General features: G+C 37.0%; 1 long non-coding RNA gene and 1 pseudogene across 1 annotated transcript; one reads left to right on the plus strand and one right to left on the minus strand.

Moving 5' to 3' along the window:
- Positions 1 to 1,219: 1,219 nt before the first annotated feature.
- LOC112783973 (uncharacterized) lies at positions 1,220 to 2,491 on the plus strand. Its single transcript, XR_003193667.2, has 2 exons — positions 1,220 to 1,533; positions 2,219 to 2,491. It is a non-coding gene; the product is annotated as an uncharacterized lncRNA (long non-coding RNA).
- Positions 2,492 to 11,233: 8,742 nt separating this feature from the next.
- Positions 11,234 to 14,012, minus strand: LOC112786467 (plasmodesmata-located protein 1-like; annotated as a pseudogene).
- Positions 14,013 to 15,317: the final 1,305 nt, after the last annotated feature.

Consider the following 15,317-nt stretch of genomic DNA (forward strand, 5'->3'; position numbering starts at 1 on the left):
CAGAAGTATAAGCACACGGCCCAACATCAGTGTACTTCAAGGAGTCACTGATAGTTTCATTATTCAAGATAATGTCTCTGCCCTTAACATACGAATGCACACTTCCTTCATGGTAAGTCATGTTTGCATAAAATTCTTTGACCAACTGAGGATATACAGGTTTTTTTATTTTGAAAAGATGATTCCAGTCTAAAAATTCCAAATTTTCAACAAAAGAAAAACCTTTCTTTTTCAAATCAGGTAAATCAGCCAGAAAAGATGGACATAGAGTACGATACTGAATAACTCCCTCATAAAAATCGTGGTTCATGGCAGATTTGAAACGATGGGGGTTAAACTCTGAGTGAGATGTCATGTAGTGTGATTTGTGAGCAAAAGGATCAATGTCTGGTTCTCTAACAGATTTGAGAGGGCGATGAGGGTTACCTCTTTGTGATCGAACAGGGACAGACCTTGACTTAGGTTTTGTTGTCTCAGGAACAGGTTCTTCAACAGCAGGACGCTTCCCCTTGGATGAGCCAGGTTTCGAAGAGCTTGGTTTGGAGGGCGTCGTCTTAGGTGGTGGCGTCGGCTTGGCAGGAGCAGGGTGCCTTGGAGTGGTCTTGGTTCGCGCCATGGGAATCGTGCGTGGAGGAGAGGTAGGAGGAGACAGTGAAGGTGTGAAGGCTCGGTCTTGGGAGCGAGTGGAGGGTTTGGATGGAAGTTTATACACCTTTTCTCTAGGAGGCTTGTGTGCTATGGTTTTCTTCCTCATTTGGTGGTTTTTTATTTAAGAAGAAAGAGAGTAATGTGGGTAGTGGTAAAAACCGAAGGGATAAAGAAGGAGTTATGGAGGGAAGAGAGGGAGTGTTGGTAACCGTACCCAAAAGCAAATTTCTAAAACCATGCAACTGCATCACCATTTGAAAAGACTTGAAAAGACATGACCTCATACAAGAAAGGTTTTATTCAATGTTGTCAGAACCGGACCGACCCGGCCGGTCGGACCGGAAACCGGTGCTATAACCGGTTCGGGCGAGACATATAACCGGACAAGGAATCAAACCGGAATGACCCGGATTGAACCGGCCGGGTTTGGTAAGAACCGGAGAACCGGCGGGTTTCATTTAACCCGGGCCGGTTTGAACCTTTTTTTTTTTTTCCTTTTCGCTGGAAACGACGTCGTTTCCTAATAAAAATAAAATGAGCTGCTGCTGAAACTAACCCTAGCCTCCATCCGTCTCATACCCTCATTCACTGCATCTATCCCCTGTTTCCCCCTTTCCCTTCCCAAACGGTTACTTTGGCCATGAGAGCTGACAGCTGAGAGATAGAGAGTCTGCTACTCTGCTTCAGTTCGTCGCCGGCGCGGAGACTCAGCAGCCAGCAGCTTCAGCCAGAGTTCGTGCGCCACTCACCACCGCGAAGAAGCAGTCGCCTTCTCGTCGCCTACTGCCTCCAGGTCGTCAGTCGTGAGTCGCCACCTCCTGTCTCCCTCTTCTCTGCTCTGCTCGTCCCTCTATCCCTCCAGGGTCCAGCCGTCCAGCCGTCCAGGTATGTAGTTTTAATTTTTTTCATTTTTTGAAGTTAATTTTCAATAATTTATTACCGAACTACTACTGAATACTGATAGTTAGAAACTTAGAATTAATTGATTATTGTAGATTGATTATGTATGCTGGTTTCTGTTTGATTTCTGTTAGAATTTACCCAAATTGGTTGTTCACATATGTTTGATACTTTGATTTCTGTTTGATTTTTGTATGTTTTCAATACTTCCACATGTTTTTCTGTTTGATTTTTGTATGTTGGCATTACTTTCACATGTTTTTCTGTTTGATTTAGTACTGATAGTCAGAATTAATTGATTATTGTAGATTGATTCTGTATGTTGGCAGATGAGAACATGAATACTTCCACATGTTTTTCTGTTTGATTATCCATTGTTGTTAGATTGTTATTGTTATCTGTTATAGTGTTATATATGTTGGTTGATGTTGTATATTATTCTTAGTAGTTAGTGGATTGTTGTTGTGGATTATTCTTGGAGATTAGTGTTATATATGTTTGCACACATAGGACACTCCTTGATCCTGTTTTTTTAAGCACTTGTTTGGCTAAGCCTTTGATTGCAGTCACATATAGCTTGAGTAAGGTGTCAAAGTTCATAGCTCCAATTAGGATTGTTAGACTCACAAGGGATAGAAAACAAGATTGTGATTTGGTGTGTGGAAAACAGGTGACTTGATAGTATGTCCAGAAGGAACAACTTGTAGGGAGCCATATCTATTAAGATTCAGCTCATTGTTTGCTGAGTTGCTGATGAAATAGTTTCTGTGGCTATGAATGCTCATGTCAGCATGTTCTATGGGACCACAGCGGCAGGCTTGAAGTGTTGGACCCATCTTCTTCTTCATGAATCCTCGGCCATGTTACCACATTCACATTATGTTTATTTTTAGGATTTGAGACTTAATGTTTATTAAAATGTTATTGGAGATATGTTTTTTAACTGTTAATTTTTAAGTTTTTAGCTATTTTATACGTTTTACTTATGTGGGACCGGGTTAACCGGTTCAACCAGTGACCCACCGGTTGAACCAGTAACCCAGTGACCCAGTAACCTGACCGGTTCGATCACCGGTTTGGTTCTGACAACTATGGTTTTATTTGATTTAAAATTAAAATAGGAAATTAATTTTAAAAATTGAAAAACAACAAAATTAACCTGAAACACTTTTTGGGCCAAAATTAAATCCACTTGAAAACCTTTTGGGCCACAAAACATTTAGTAAAAACCTTCTTGAAAACTGAAACACACAAGTCATCAAAAATAACAAACAAGATTGTAACATTCATATTTGGGCCTTGAAGTGGTATGAATTTAATGAAACACATTTGGACCACTCTTGATCTGCATATTGAGGTTGGCCCAGATTGAGGTTCATTTGAAACAAGCCCAGAACATGCTGACTTGAGGGAAACGTTTATCACCTGCCCAGAATTGTCTCATGCCTGTTTATGAGACAAAAAGCTCCAGCAAATACATCAGCACTTTTCAAATAAAGAATCATAATTCAAAATTCTTAGACAAGTCCTAAGCATGCAGAATCTATCCTCAGCTAATGGTTTTGTAAAAATATCTGCTAATTGCTCCTCCGATTTAACAAATTGAATACTAATATCCCCCTTTTTGGACATGTTCTCTTATTGAGTGAAATTTCACTTCAATATGCTTAGTCCTAGAGTGCAAAACTGGATTTTTAGAAATATTAATGGCACTCATATTATCACACATTAAGGGAATATTTTCAGCATTCAATTTGTAATCAGCAAGCTGTGTTTTTAACCATAAAAGCTGAGAACAACAAGAAGAAGCAGCTATATACTCAGCCTCTGCAGTGGATAAGGCCACTGTTGGTTGCTTCTTGCTTGACCAAATGTTTAAGGACTTCTCAAGAAAGCAACATAAACCAGAAGTGCTCCTTCTATCAACTCTATCACCCGCAAAATCTGCATCACAATAACCAACTACAGAAAAATCATCAATCTTAGGATACCAAAGACCAAAATTGGATGTGCCATGAACATATCTAATGATCCTCTTGACTGCAGAAAGATGTGACTCTTTTGGTTTGGATTGAAACCTAGAACACAATCCAACACTTTGCACAATATCGGGCCTAGAGGAAGTTAAGTACATAAGGGAACCAATCATTCCTCTATACCTAGTCTCATCAACATCTTTCTCAGTTTCTCCCTTATCTAATTTAGAATTAGGATGCATGGGACTTCCCATGGGTTTGGCATTTTCCATACCAAATTTCTTAACTAATTCCTTGGCATACTTCTCTTGATGAATGAAAATACCTCTTTCAGTTTGTTTAATTTGCAGCCCAAGGAAGAAATTAAGTTCACCCATCATACTCATGTCAAAATCACTTGTCATGAGTTTTCCAAATTCAGAACAAAGGGATTCATTTGCTGATCCAAAAATAATGTCATCAACATATATTTGGACTAGAATAAAAGAATCATTAGAGTTCTTGATGAATAGAGTTGTGTCAGTGGTGCCTCTTTGAAAGCCATTTTTTAAAAGAAAAGAACTAAGTCTCTCATACCAAGCTCTAGGAGCTTGTCTTAAACCATAGAGAGCTTTAGACAATTTGAAAACATGATCAAAATGCTCTTTATTTTCAAAACCAGGAGGCTGCTCCACATACACTTCTCTATCTATCACTCCATTCAAAAATGCACATTTCACATCTATTTGATATAATTTAAAACCACAATATGCAGCATAAGCTAAGAGAAGTCTTATAGCTTCCATTCGTGCAACAGGGGCAAAGGATTCATCAAAGTCTATTCCTTCTTCTTGATCATATCCTTGAGCCACTAGCCTTGCCTTGTTTCTTGCAATGCTACCATCTTCTCCCAACTTGTTCCGAAATATCCACTTGGTGCCGGTCACTTTCTTTCCACTTGGTCTTGGAACCAAAGTCCATACTTGGTTCTTTTCAAACTCAAGAAGCTCATCCTCCTTAGCTTTAACCCAAGAGGGGTCACTGAGTGCTTCCTTGACGTTTTGAGGCTCTATTTGTGAAAGAAGGGCAATGTTTGATCCTTCATTTGCCTTTCTAGTGGAAGACCTTGTTTGCACTCCATGAGAGACGTCCCCAATGACAAATTCCTCAGGATAATTCTTCAAGAATCTCCATTCACGAGGTCTGGTGGACTTGGAGGCAGATTCATTCACCAAGGGATTCTGGGCGCTGCTGGCTGCAGAATTTCCTTCAGATTCATGAGACAAAATGAAATTGTCTCTTGAATTTTCAGCATTTGCAGTTTCTGGTTCAGCTTGTCTAGAATTTTCTTTTTTCTGATTTTGAGCAGTTTCATCTTCCTTTTGAGCTTGATTTCCTACATCACAATCTTCCAAAATGCCTTGTACCAAGTTAGTATCACAAAATGTAACATGTATGGACTCTTCAATAATTCTAGCATCTTGATGATAAACTCTATATGCTTTACTAGTTGTGGAATATCCTACAAACAAACACTCATAAGCCTTTGGATCAAATTTTCCCAAATTTTCTTTGTTATTTAAAACAAAACATTTGCATCCAAAGATGTGCAAGTAATCTAAGTTTGGTGGGTAGCCTTTCCAAAGTTCATAAGGGGTTTTCTTCAAAAATTTCCTTATGATTGTTCTATTTAAAATGTGGCAAGCTGTGTTAACCGCTTCAGCCCAAAGGAATTTTGGAACATTACTCTCACAAAGCATAGCTCTTGTCATCTCTTGTATGCTTCTATTTCTTCTTTCCACAACGCCATTTTGTTGTGGTGTTCTTGGACAAGAGAAGTTGTGAGATATTCTAAATTCCTCACAAAAGGATTCAAACAAATTATTTTCAAATTCAGTTCCATGATCACTTCTTATAGAAGAGATTTTCAAATCCTTTTCATTTTGAATTTTCTTGCAAAAAGGTTCAAAGGCCGAAAAGGCTTCATTTTTGTGTGCAAGAAATAAAACCCAACCAAACCTAGTATAGTCATCCACAATTACTAAACCATAATGTTTACCACCTAGGCTTTGAGTTCTTGTTGGACCAAATAAATCAATGTGTAGCAACTCAAGTGGTCTTTTAGTAGAGATGTCTTCCTTTGGTTTAAAAGAACTTTTTGTTTGTTTTCCCATTTGGCAAGCATCACAAGTGATGTCTTTGTCAAACTTTATCAAAGAAAGACCTCTTACTAATTCTTTCTTTACAAGTTTGTTTATTTGAAACATACTTGCATGGCCCAATCTCTTATGCCATAACCACTTTTCAGATTCTTTAGAGTGAAGACAAGCTACATTTTGATCCTTTAGTTCATCAAGAGTAAGTCCATACATATTATTGAAATTCTTGGCAACAAACATCACTTCATTTGTCTTTTCATTAACAACACAACATTCAAGCCTTTTGAAAACAACTAAATATCCTAAATCACACAGCTGACTTATACTCAAAAGATTGTGCTTTAAACCACATACCAAAAGTACATCATTAATGAAAGTAGATTGCTCATTACCTACTTTTCCAACAGCAATAATTTTACCTTTACCATCATCTCCAAAGGTCACAAAACCTCCATCATACTTATTTAGTTTGATGAAGTAGGTTGACCTTCCAGTCATGTGCCTTGAATATCTACTATCCATGTACCACATGTCCTTTTTGTTCTTGGATGCTAAGCAAATATGCATGATGAGTTTCAAGTAGCCTTAGGTATCCAAATTAATTTGGATCCTTTGAAGTTAATCCATCTTGGTTGCCCAAGTGCATTGAAATCACAAACAACATTGTAGACATTGTTTTCTACAACTCTCTTTTCAATGAAGCATTGTGCATATGAGTGACCAAATTTCTTGCAATTAACACAATGATTTTCTGGTGTGTGTTGCTGAAACTGATGTGAGTTATATTGCTTGAAATGATTAAAGTTTTGAAATTTTCTGGTTTTTGGAGGAGATGCATTTCTTTTGACAAACTGATTTTTATTAAAGTTATTCCTCTTTGCAAAAGCATTTTCACCAGAATTTTTTTGAACATTTTTACCTTTCGAAAATGAAGTTTTGTTGTAAAAAAATGGTTTCTTGAAAGCAGCCTCATTTTTCGAAATGTAACCCAAACCTGGCCGGTTTGAATTCGGACCAGTTCTTGGTGAAGGCTCAGCTTCATTTGTGTATTCTTCATCAGATTTTTCTTCACATGTTGAAACATATCCGATACCTGATTTGTTTGGTATGGGTTTGGTATTTGATGAAGAGGCCACAAATTTTATAGAGGAAGTGTTAGAAACTACATCTTCCTTGGCTATGTAGCCTAAACCATATTTTTCAAACAATGGCCTTTGACTTGCAAGTAATTTATCCAAGTTGCTAGAACCTTGAGCAAATTTTGCTAAGTCACCATTCAGCCTTTTGATCATATCATTTAATCTTTCATTTTCAGCAATTAACTCATGGGAAGGATCCACAATGTGCTTTCCTTTTAATTTTTCAAGTTCAGATTTTAGAAATCTGTTTTCTTCAATAATATCCAAAGCACATTCAGTTTCCTTTACTTTTTCTTTTAAAAATTTATTTTCAGCTCTTAACACATCTCTTTCAGATCTGCATTCATTGTATTTATCAAGCAGTTTTGATGTGTTTAAAGTGAGATCATCAATAATAGCATGCAAGTCCTCAATGGTCAAATCATAATAGTTTACCTCATCAAAATTGTTGTTTCCAGCCATGAAGCAGTCTTTGTCATCTCCTTCAGATTCTTCTTCTTCATTTGAGTCATTCTCAAGATCCTCCCAAGCTGCCATGAGTACTCTCTTCCTTTCCTTCTTTCCTTTGTCCTCCTTTTTGAGCTTTGGACAGTTTGACTTGAAGTGTCCAGCCTCCTTGCAATGATGACACGTCACCTTGCTCAAGTCTATTTTGTGCTCCTTTGAACTTGAACCCTTGTATTTGCCCTTGCTCTTCATCATTCTTCTAAATCTCCTAGCAAAAAACAAAAGTTCGTCATCTGAAATACCATCACTAGACTCACTCTCTTTTGGTTCTATTTGTGACTTGAGGGCTATTCTCTTTTTCTTTGAGTCTGTGTTTGTGTGTGTGGCTTCATAGGCAAGGAGTTTTCCTCTCAGCTCATCATAGGTTATGGGACTTATGTTGTTACTCTCGGTTAGGACAGTGGCCGTGTTTTTTCACTCTTTTGTGAGGCTTCTAAGGAGTTTTCTCACTAAGGTTTGTTCTGCATAGTTTGTACCCATAGCATCAAGGTTGTTGATTATGATTGAGAATCTCTCAAACGCTTCATCAATGCTTTCTCCATCCTTCATGCTAAACATCTCGTACTCTTTTCGCAGCATATCAATCCTCGTTTCTTTTACTTGTTTGGTGCCTTCGTGTGTAACCTGGAGTTTTTCCCAGATTTTTTTGGCTGTCTTGCATCTAGACACCTTCCGGTACTCTTCAAAGCTGATAGCACAGTGAAGAAGGTTGATTGCTTTAGCATTCAGCTCTATCTTCTTCTTATCATCTTCATTCCATTCAACTTCTTCTTTTGGAGTCACCACTCCGTCAGCACTTGTTTTTGTTGGGATCTTTGGACCGTTCACGACGATCTTTCATATGTTGTAGTCAATGGATTGGATGAAGATCCTTATCCTTTCTTTCCAATAGGAGTAGTTCTTCCCGTTGAAGAAAGGTGGCCGGTTGTTTGACTGGCCTTCAGTGAGGGTGTAGGCAACTGTGGTTGTGCCCAAGTTGTTCGCCATTGGATCTTTATGTTTTCGGTTCATTATGCAGAAAGCTGTTTGAATTTGAATTTATATAATTGATTATATTTTGTTCACTCAGTACTATACAATTGTTTCACCATGAGTACTGTGTTCGGTTCATTATGCAGAAAAACTGTTTGAATTTGATTTTATATAATGTATTGTGTTTCGTTCACTCAATACTATACAATTGTTTCACCATGAGTACGTGGTTCAGTTCATTATGCGAAAACTGTTTGAATTTGATTTTATATAATATATTATGTTTCGTTCACTCAGTACTATACAATTGTTTCACCATAATGACGTGTTCGGTTTATTTCTGTTCTGCACAATTCAAAACTCTTCCTCTTCACCTTCTACTGCTTTTCACCAGAGAGAAGAAGGAAAAGACAAAAAATACAGCAGCGACAACAACAAAAGAATGACGATAAAGAGAAAACACGTGAAGAAGAAGGAATGCGAAAAAGAAGGAGGAGAATGAGGAGGAAGAGGAACGCGAAGAAGAAGGCGAAGAAGAAGAAGACACTTCGTGCATAAACGAGCGTGAGAAGAAGAAGAAGAAGAGAAGAGAAGAGAAGAGAAGAAGAAGAGAAGAAGCGTTGGACAAGAACAGTCGTTTTGTGTGTTGGGCACGTGTATTACATGTTTCATTTAATAGTATTAGATTTTTTTGGTGTTGCCGTGTTGGGTCAACTTGGATGGACTTGGATACAAAATTACATGGATATGTAGCATGACCCTTAGATTTTTATTAAAAATACAAAAAATTTAAATTTTTAATATATTTATTTTATATTTATTGAATACAAAAATTTAAAATCTTTTACGAATAATAAATTTGTTATGGGTCTTTGAAGGTTGTGGTAGGCTTAGAGAAGGGGGGTTGAATCTATGCCTTCCTTTTAGTTGCTGTTATTACCCTTTTAAACAAACTTTCAATTCAGGTTCTGTTTGAACTTTGCAGCGGAAATTTATGAGACAATTTATTTTTGTCTCATGAAGATCAGAAAACAGAACTCAGCAGAGAAGAGAAAAGCTAACACCAGCATGTATCCTGGTTCGGTTGCCTTGTGCTATGCAACCTACATCCAGTCTCCTCCACAACTATGGAAGAATTTCACTATAGTTAACAGTATTACATACACCAATTTTACAGGATTAACCCAATCCTTTCACACTCAAGTTCTAACCTAACTTGACATTGGCTATGCTAATACCTAACTAATCCTCTTAGTGCTAACCCAACTAAGAAAGGGATATCTCACAGGTACGAGATACAAGACATAAACATACCTAAAGAAATCAGAAAATAACTCTAGGCTTTTCTCTCAAGTGTATCACTCAGCCTTTTTTCACTCATGGCTTTTACTTGAGTTCTCTCAATATGCCTTTTCTCTCAAGAAATTACAGAAAGATAAACATTGAAAAGTAAATTACAATCTGTAAAACATGAAGGAGATTGACTTCATCAACAGCCTCTTTCCTATGTGCAAAACCAGATTCGCAAACCTCAGATGCAGTTCTTCAGTATTGGCCGAATGCTTCTTTGAAAGAAAGCATTATCCAAGTAGAGGAACTTCTAAACATAACACTGTTTACACACTCTGGTTTTCTCTCCTTACCTTCTGAATGAACAGCAAGCTTCTTTTATCTCCTTGCATGTTGCTGAGTTCTTCTTCCAAGGTCAACACCTTGAGCCTTGAGCTTCACCAACTCACAGATTCACTTTTTCACCTTAATCCTTAGAGAAGAAACTTTCCTTCTGACTTCCTCATCTTGACCGAAATCCATGAAACAGCAACCATAGAAATCTTCCAAAGGTCAACTTGATCTGAGCCCTTGAAAACCAACTTGGTTCCCAAGTCTTGTTTAAGACCGTAGATACACAGCAGGGAAGAACAGAAATCCTCTTTCCCTTGTATCCCATTTCGGATAGAGCAGAGAGTTGGGAAGAAGAGATGTAACCAAGTTGCATGTATGAGGAAAAGATTTACCTATAACCTAAGCTTGATTTGGTTTGGATTTGTTGAGATGACTTCTGCCTTTCAAGCTTAGTTTCTCTTTCTTGCTTCTTTGGTGACTATCTTGGTGAAGAAGCTCTTTCTCTCTTTCTTTTTCTTACTTTTCTGAAGCTGATTTGACTTGGTCATAGAGAGATGAACGTTGCACTTTGAAAGAGAGAAGACTTCAATCTTACAAGAGAAGCTTTGTGGGATGGATACGGGCTTGGATTGGTTTTCCATTAAACAACCCGTTGGTGCCTTGCCTTGCTTCTTTGAAGAAATTTTGCTTGAGATGAATGACTTGGACTTGTCTTTATTTTTACTTACCATTCATCCCATTAGCATAAATCTTTTGTTTGATGTTGGGATGCTGTAACACTTGTTTTTAGCCTGCATCACTTATCAAGAATAATCAAAACTAATTGGGTGATTAGCCCACTAATAAAATGTTTGTCATCATCAATTCTATTAATTAATTTCTTAACTCAACAGTCTTTAAGATACATATTAACTAAACTGTTTTATTTGTATTATTATATTATTTGTATAATGTGTTTATTTATAAAAAATAATTGATAGAAACTAACAATGTCATTTTTATTTTTGATTATATCACTGTGAATTTTTTATATTATATATTTATATAAATTCATAAAAAAATGAAATAGTATTATTAAGATATGAATGACAATATCTATTTCCTAATTTATATATTGTAAAAAATAAATTATGCAAAAGCTTCTAAATTTAATAGAAAAACTTAGGAAAAATAATCATTTGTATTTATGAATTTTGTAAATACTGACAAAAGTACCAATCAAATAAGAAAACAAACGTCATATCTATGAAAGATGAATTCCATATAACAAAAGTATCCAAACCCTAATTTTTTGTTGATCTTTTAATAAAGTTTTCAAATTACCCAAACCTTACCATCTCTTCTTCTTTAAATTCCAAACTTTCACAGCCATCTGATAACTCCCAGTATAGAACAAATTACCATGATTACCCTTCACACCATCCTCTACCATCTCAAATGCCGAGTCTCTCTTCTCTTCAAACCCAACATCACCATCGTTCTTCATTTCCTTTGAACTGCAAACGTTGTAAAGAAGCTGCGTCTTCGGCACCTCTTTAAATCTGACAACCTCGTACCTCAGGTAACACCCACTTAGCTGGATCCTCGCCGCTGGCACATCACCGTCGCAGAGTTTTTCCGAGCATGTTTGGGATCTTGCTCTCACAGTCATAGCGGTCGGAGTTTGTTAGGCCGTCTCTGCATTGGTAGGCTCCGACGACGGCTGGCAGCGAAGTTCTTCTGCGAGGACTGTATGACAAGTGCGTTCAAGAGAGTTTTAGGTTCTAAGAGGCGGTGCCAGATGGGTCTTGAAGCTTTTGATTGGTGCAACCTTTGTAGATTAAGGTTGTGGTGTTTGAAGAGGAGGTTTAATTTGTGTCGGAATTTGAAATAAGAAGAGGAGGAGAATTGGAAGCGAGAGAAAGAAGATAAACGTTTGGAATTGAAGAGATATGGTAGTGGAGTTGAGGTTAAAGATAAAGAGTGGGATAATTTGAAAATTTTATTAGAATGTCAACAAAAAATTAGTGTTTGGGTACTTTTGTCACACGAAACCCATCTTTCATGAGTATAACATTACTTTCTTTATTTGATGGGTACTTTTGTCAGCGTTTACAAAATTTTTATGAATACAATGGTTGTTTTTCCAACAAAATTAAGAATATATTGGTGTCTAAAGGAATTGTTTTTACTAGTGAGGTTTAAATGGTATGAATAGAGAAAAAGTGTCTAAATCCATTTCAATTTATCTCTTTTTTTGGGCTTATTTGATGCCCTTAGATATAGCTCCATCCAAAATAGCTTAATTTAAAGGGAGGGTATAATTTATCTCTTTCCATTATAAAGCATGTTAATTTAAAGGGTTAAGTACGATTTTGGTTTCTAAGGTATAGGCCAAAAATTTTTTTTCGTCCCCAACTTTTTTTTGCATACAAAATCGTCCCTAAGGTCCAACTTGGTTTTAAAATCATCATTCGGACAATTATACCCTCACTTCACCCTATCACCATCTCACTCACCTGTCCCTCTCGATCCTACTCTGCTTCTCGGCTTCTCTCCCACTCCCCCTCCCTTCTTTCTTTCTCTCTTTTTCAAAGAATCATAAAGAAAATAAAGACGAACAACAAATTTCAACCTCAACCTCAATATCTCTAGCAACCAGTTCAGTGGCAATCTCCATTGGAACTACTCTCCAACAATGAAAGTTTCAAAACGAAACCCACAAAGAAGGAAACAGCAAACAACAATGGAAGTTTTAAATCAACAAGCAGAAATGAAGCAGAATGAACAACAGAATTTGCATTTCAAAGAACAACATAATTAATAAATCAACAAGCATGAATGGAAAAATATTTCCAATTCATAGCATCAACAGGAAGTAGAAAACAGAAGCAACATCAGAAGCAAAAACAGAATTGAAAAAAGAAGCAGAAGCATAATTGAAAAAAGAAATAACAACACAAACATAAACAAAATCTGAAGCATCAAAAACAGAAGCAGAAGAAACAGAAGTAGAAGAATAATGGATTAACAAAATCAAAAACAGAATCAGAATTGGAAACAATGTGATTAACAATGGATTAATAGAATCAGAATTCAAAACAATAGATTAACAAAATCATAATCAATATGATTAACAATGTAAATCAGAAATAGAAGCAGAATTGGAACCCTAAGCAGCGGCGTGGAGTAGTCGCCATCAAGCACCATGAGGGAGATGAGAGAGTGTGAGCGAGAAAGGGCAGAGAGGGAGAACAGATCGAAGAAGGAGAAGGGGGCCGCTGCACTATCACCGAGATTCTAACGTCATTGCCAAACAACCGCTGTTAAGTTCACCAAGAAGGATGATGAAGACAGCGAGTTCGGGAGAGAGCCATCGCCGAACTTCTAACGCTGTTGCCAAACCATCGCCGTTGAGTTTAGCAAGAAGAAGGACGATGAAGACAGCAAGTTCGGGAGAGAGCAACCGAGGGAGAAGACCACGCCGGAGTGGGAGCTGCCCCTTCTTCTTCCCTTTCCTTTCCCCTTCTTCTTCTTCTTCTTCTTCCCCCCCCCCAGTTCTTCTTCCCTTCCACGTTATTTCTTCGTCTGTTTTTTTTTTTCCTTTTTCATTTAGTAAATTTTTTTAGTTAAAGGTAATTTGAGAATAAAATTTAAAATTTTGGTAAAAATGACGATTTTAAAACTAAGTTAAACCTTAGGAATAACTTTGTATGCAAGAAAAGGTTGGGAACAAAAAAAAATTTCGGCCTATATCTTAGGGACCAAAATCGTACTTAACCCTAATTTAAAGTTAAGAGTGGTTTTGATTGATAAGAAGACAAAGAAAAATTAAAGAAGATTGATCAACACTTGGGTATGACCGCCTGACTTTTCAATCTATAGTTCTAAAAATCAAACCGGACATATCAGTTCAACCGGGATAACTCATAAACCGTCTGGTAAAAAATTGGTTATAGAACTAGTCGAACCGACGGTTAAGTGATGAATCGTCAGAACTGGCCGATTTTTTAAAGGATTTCCGGTTTGGAAAAACCCCTCCCAAATGGCGCCATTTTTCACTTAATAAAAAAAAGAAACCCTAGCCCCCAGCCCCGTAGCCTCGCCCCGCAGCCCCGCTTCGTTGTCATCGCCAAACTCGTCTCTGCCGGATAGAGGCGTCGCGTGCGGAAGCTCCGTTGTCGTCGCAGGAGCTATGTTGCCATCGTAGAAAGCTCCGTCGCCGTCCTAGGAAGCTGTGTCACCATTGTAGGAAGCTCCCTCGCCATCGGGTGGAAGCTCTGTGGCCATCGTCATCTCCTCTGTTCGAGCTCTTTCTCTGTGTTCGCCGGTGTCGTCGTCTCCTCTGTCGTCGCCGTCACTCCCATTCCTCCTCGCCGCCAGTAAGCACTGTGACTTGGATTTTGATAATACTGTATTCGCCAGTGTCGCCATCTCCTCGTCATCTCCTCTACGTTTGTTGGTTTATTGTTGTTAATAATTGAGTTGCTGATTTAGAGTTTGTCATTCTAGTTACTAATTTTGTTAATTTTTGCTTATTTTGTTAAATTTTCTAGAAAGAATTTGTTATTGCTGAATTGCCGATGTTTATGAAACTGGAGTTGATTATAATGATTCTCAGATTCTGAATTGCTATTTTTGTTGATTTTGGAGTCTAATTGTCAGACAGAACTTTTGTTGCTATTGCATTCTTTTTTTATTTTGTTGATTGTAACGATTATGAGTTGCTGTTTTTTATTTTTTTATTTTGTTTTTATTGATTATAATGATTCTGAGTTGTTTTTTATTAGAATGATTTTGGAATAATTTATTAATTTTTTGGATTAATTTTATGTTGTTGTTGATTATGATTTGTGATGAAAAGTGTCTTTGTTTAGTTGAAAACTCTCTTATCAAGTTATTTCTTTTGGTTTTAGAAAGCATGAAACTCAGAACATCTCAGCTCCATTAATAAAAGATTATAGGTTGAAATTATATATAGATTTTTTAATAATTTTATTTAATATTTAATTAAACCGGTTGAACTTTAGTCGAACTAATGAATCAGTAAATCAGTAACTTTACCAGTTTATTGACTGCTCCGGATCTTGCAACCTTGCTTCAATTATAATTCAACTATTTTGGTTGATCATTAATTGTGTTTTTCCTTTTTTTTTTCCTCTTTAATTGCACAACAGATTGAGAGTAAATTTAAGAGAAAGTTTAAGAACCAACTCCTAAATCAACCAACTTTAAATAATTTTATCTAATATTAATTAATTTTAAATTATTTTTTAAAATCAGAATTTGATTAATTGACATTTATTACGTTTTTGAATAATAAGGAATTGGTAAATTAACCACTCCCTAAACACAGTGCCATCAACCTTTTCTTTTATAGCGTCGGTGTTCTCTCTTGGGCAGACCACCGCTTCGCTGCCGCTGCAGTGCACCAC

The sequence above is a fragment of the Arachis hypogaea genome, chromosome 20 (genome assembly GCF_003086295.3).
Source record: "Arachis hypogaea cultivar Tifrunner chromosome 20, arahy.Tifrunner.gnm2.J5K5, whole genome shotgun sequence".
Taxonomy (NCBI): domain Eukaryota; kingdom Viridiplantae; phylum Streptophyta; class Magnoliopsida; order Fabales; family Fabaceae; genus Arachis; species Arachis hypogaea.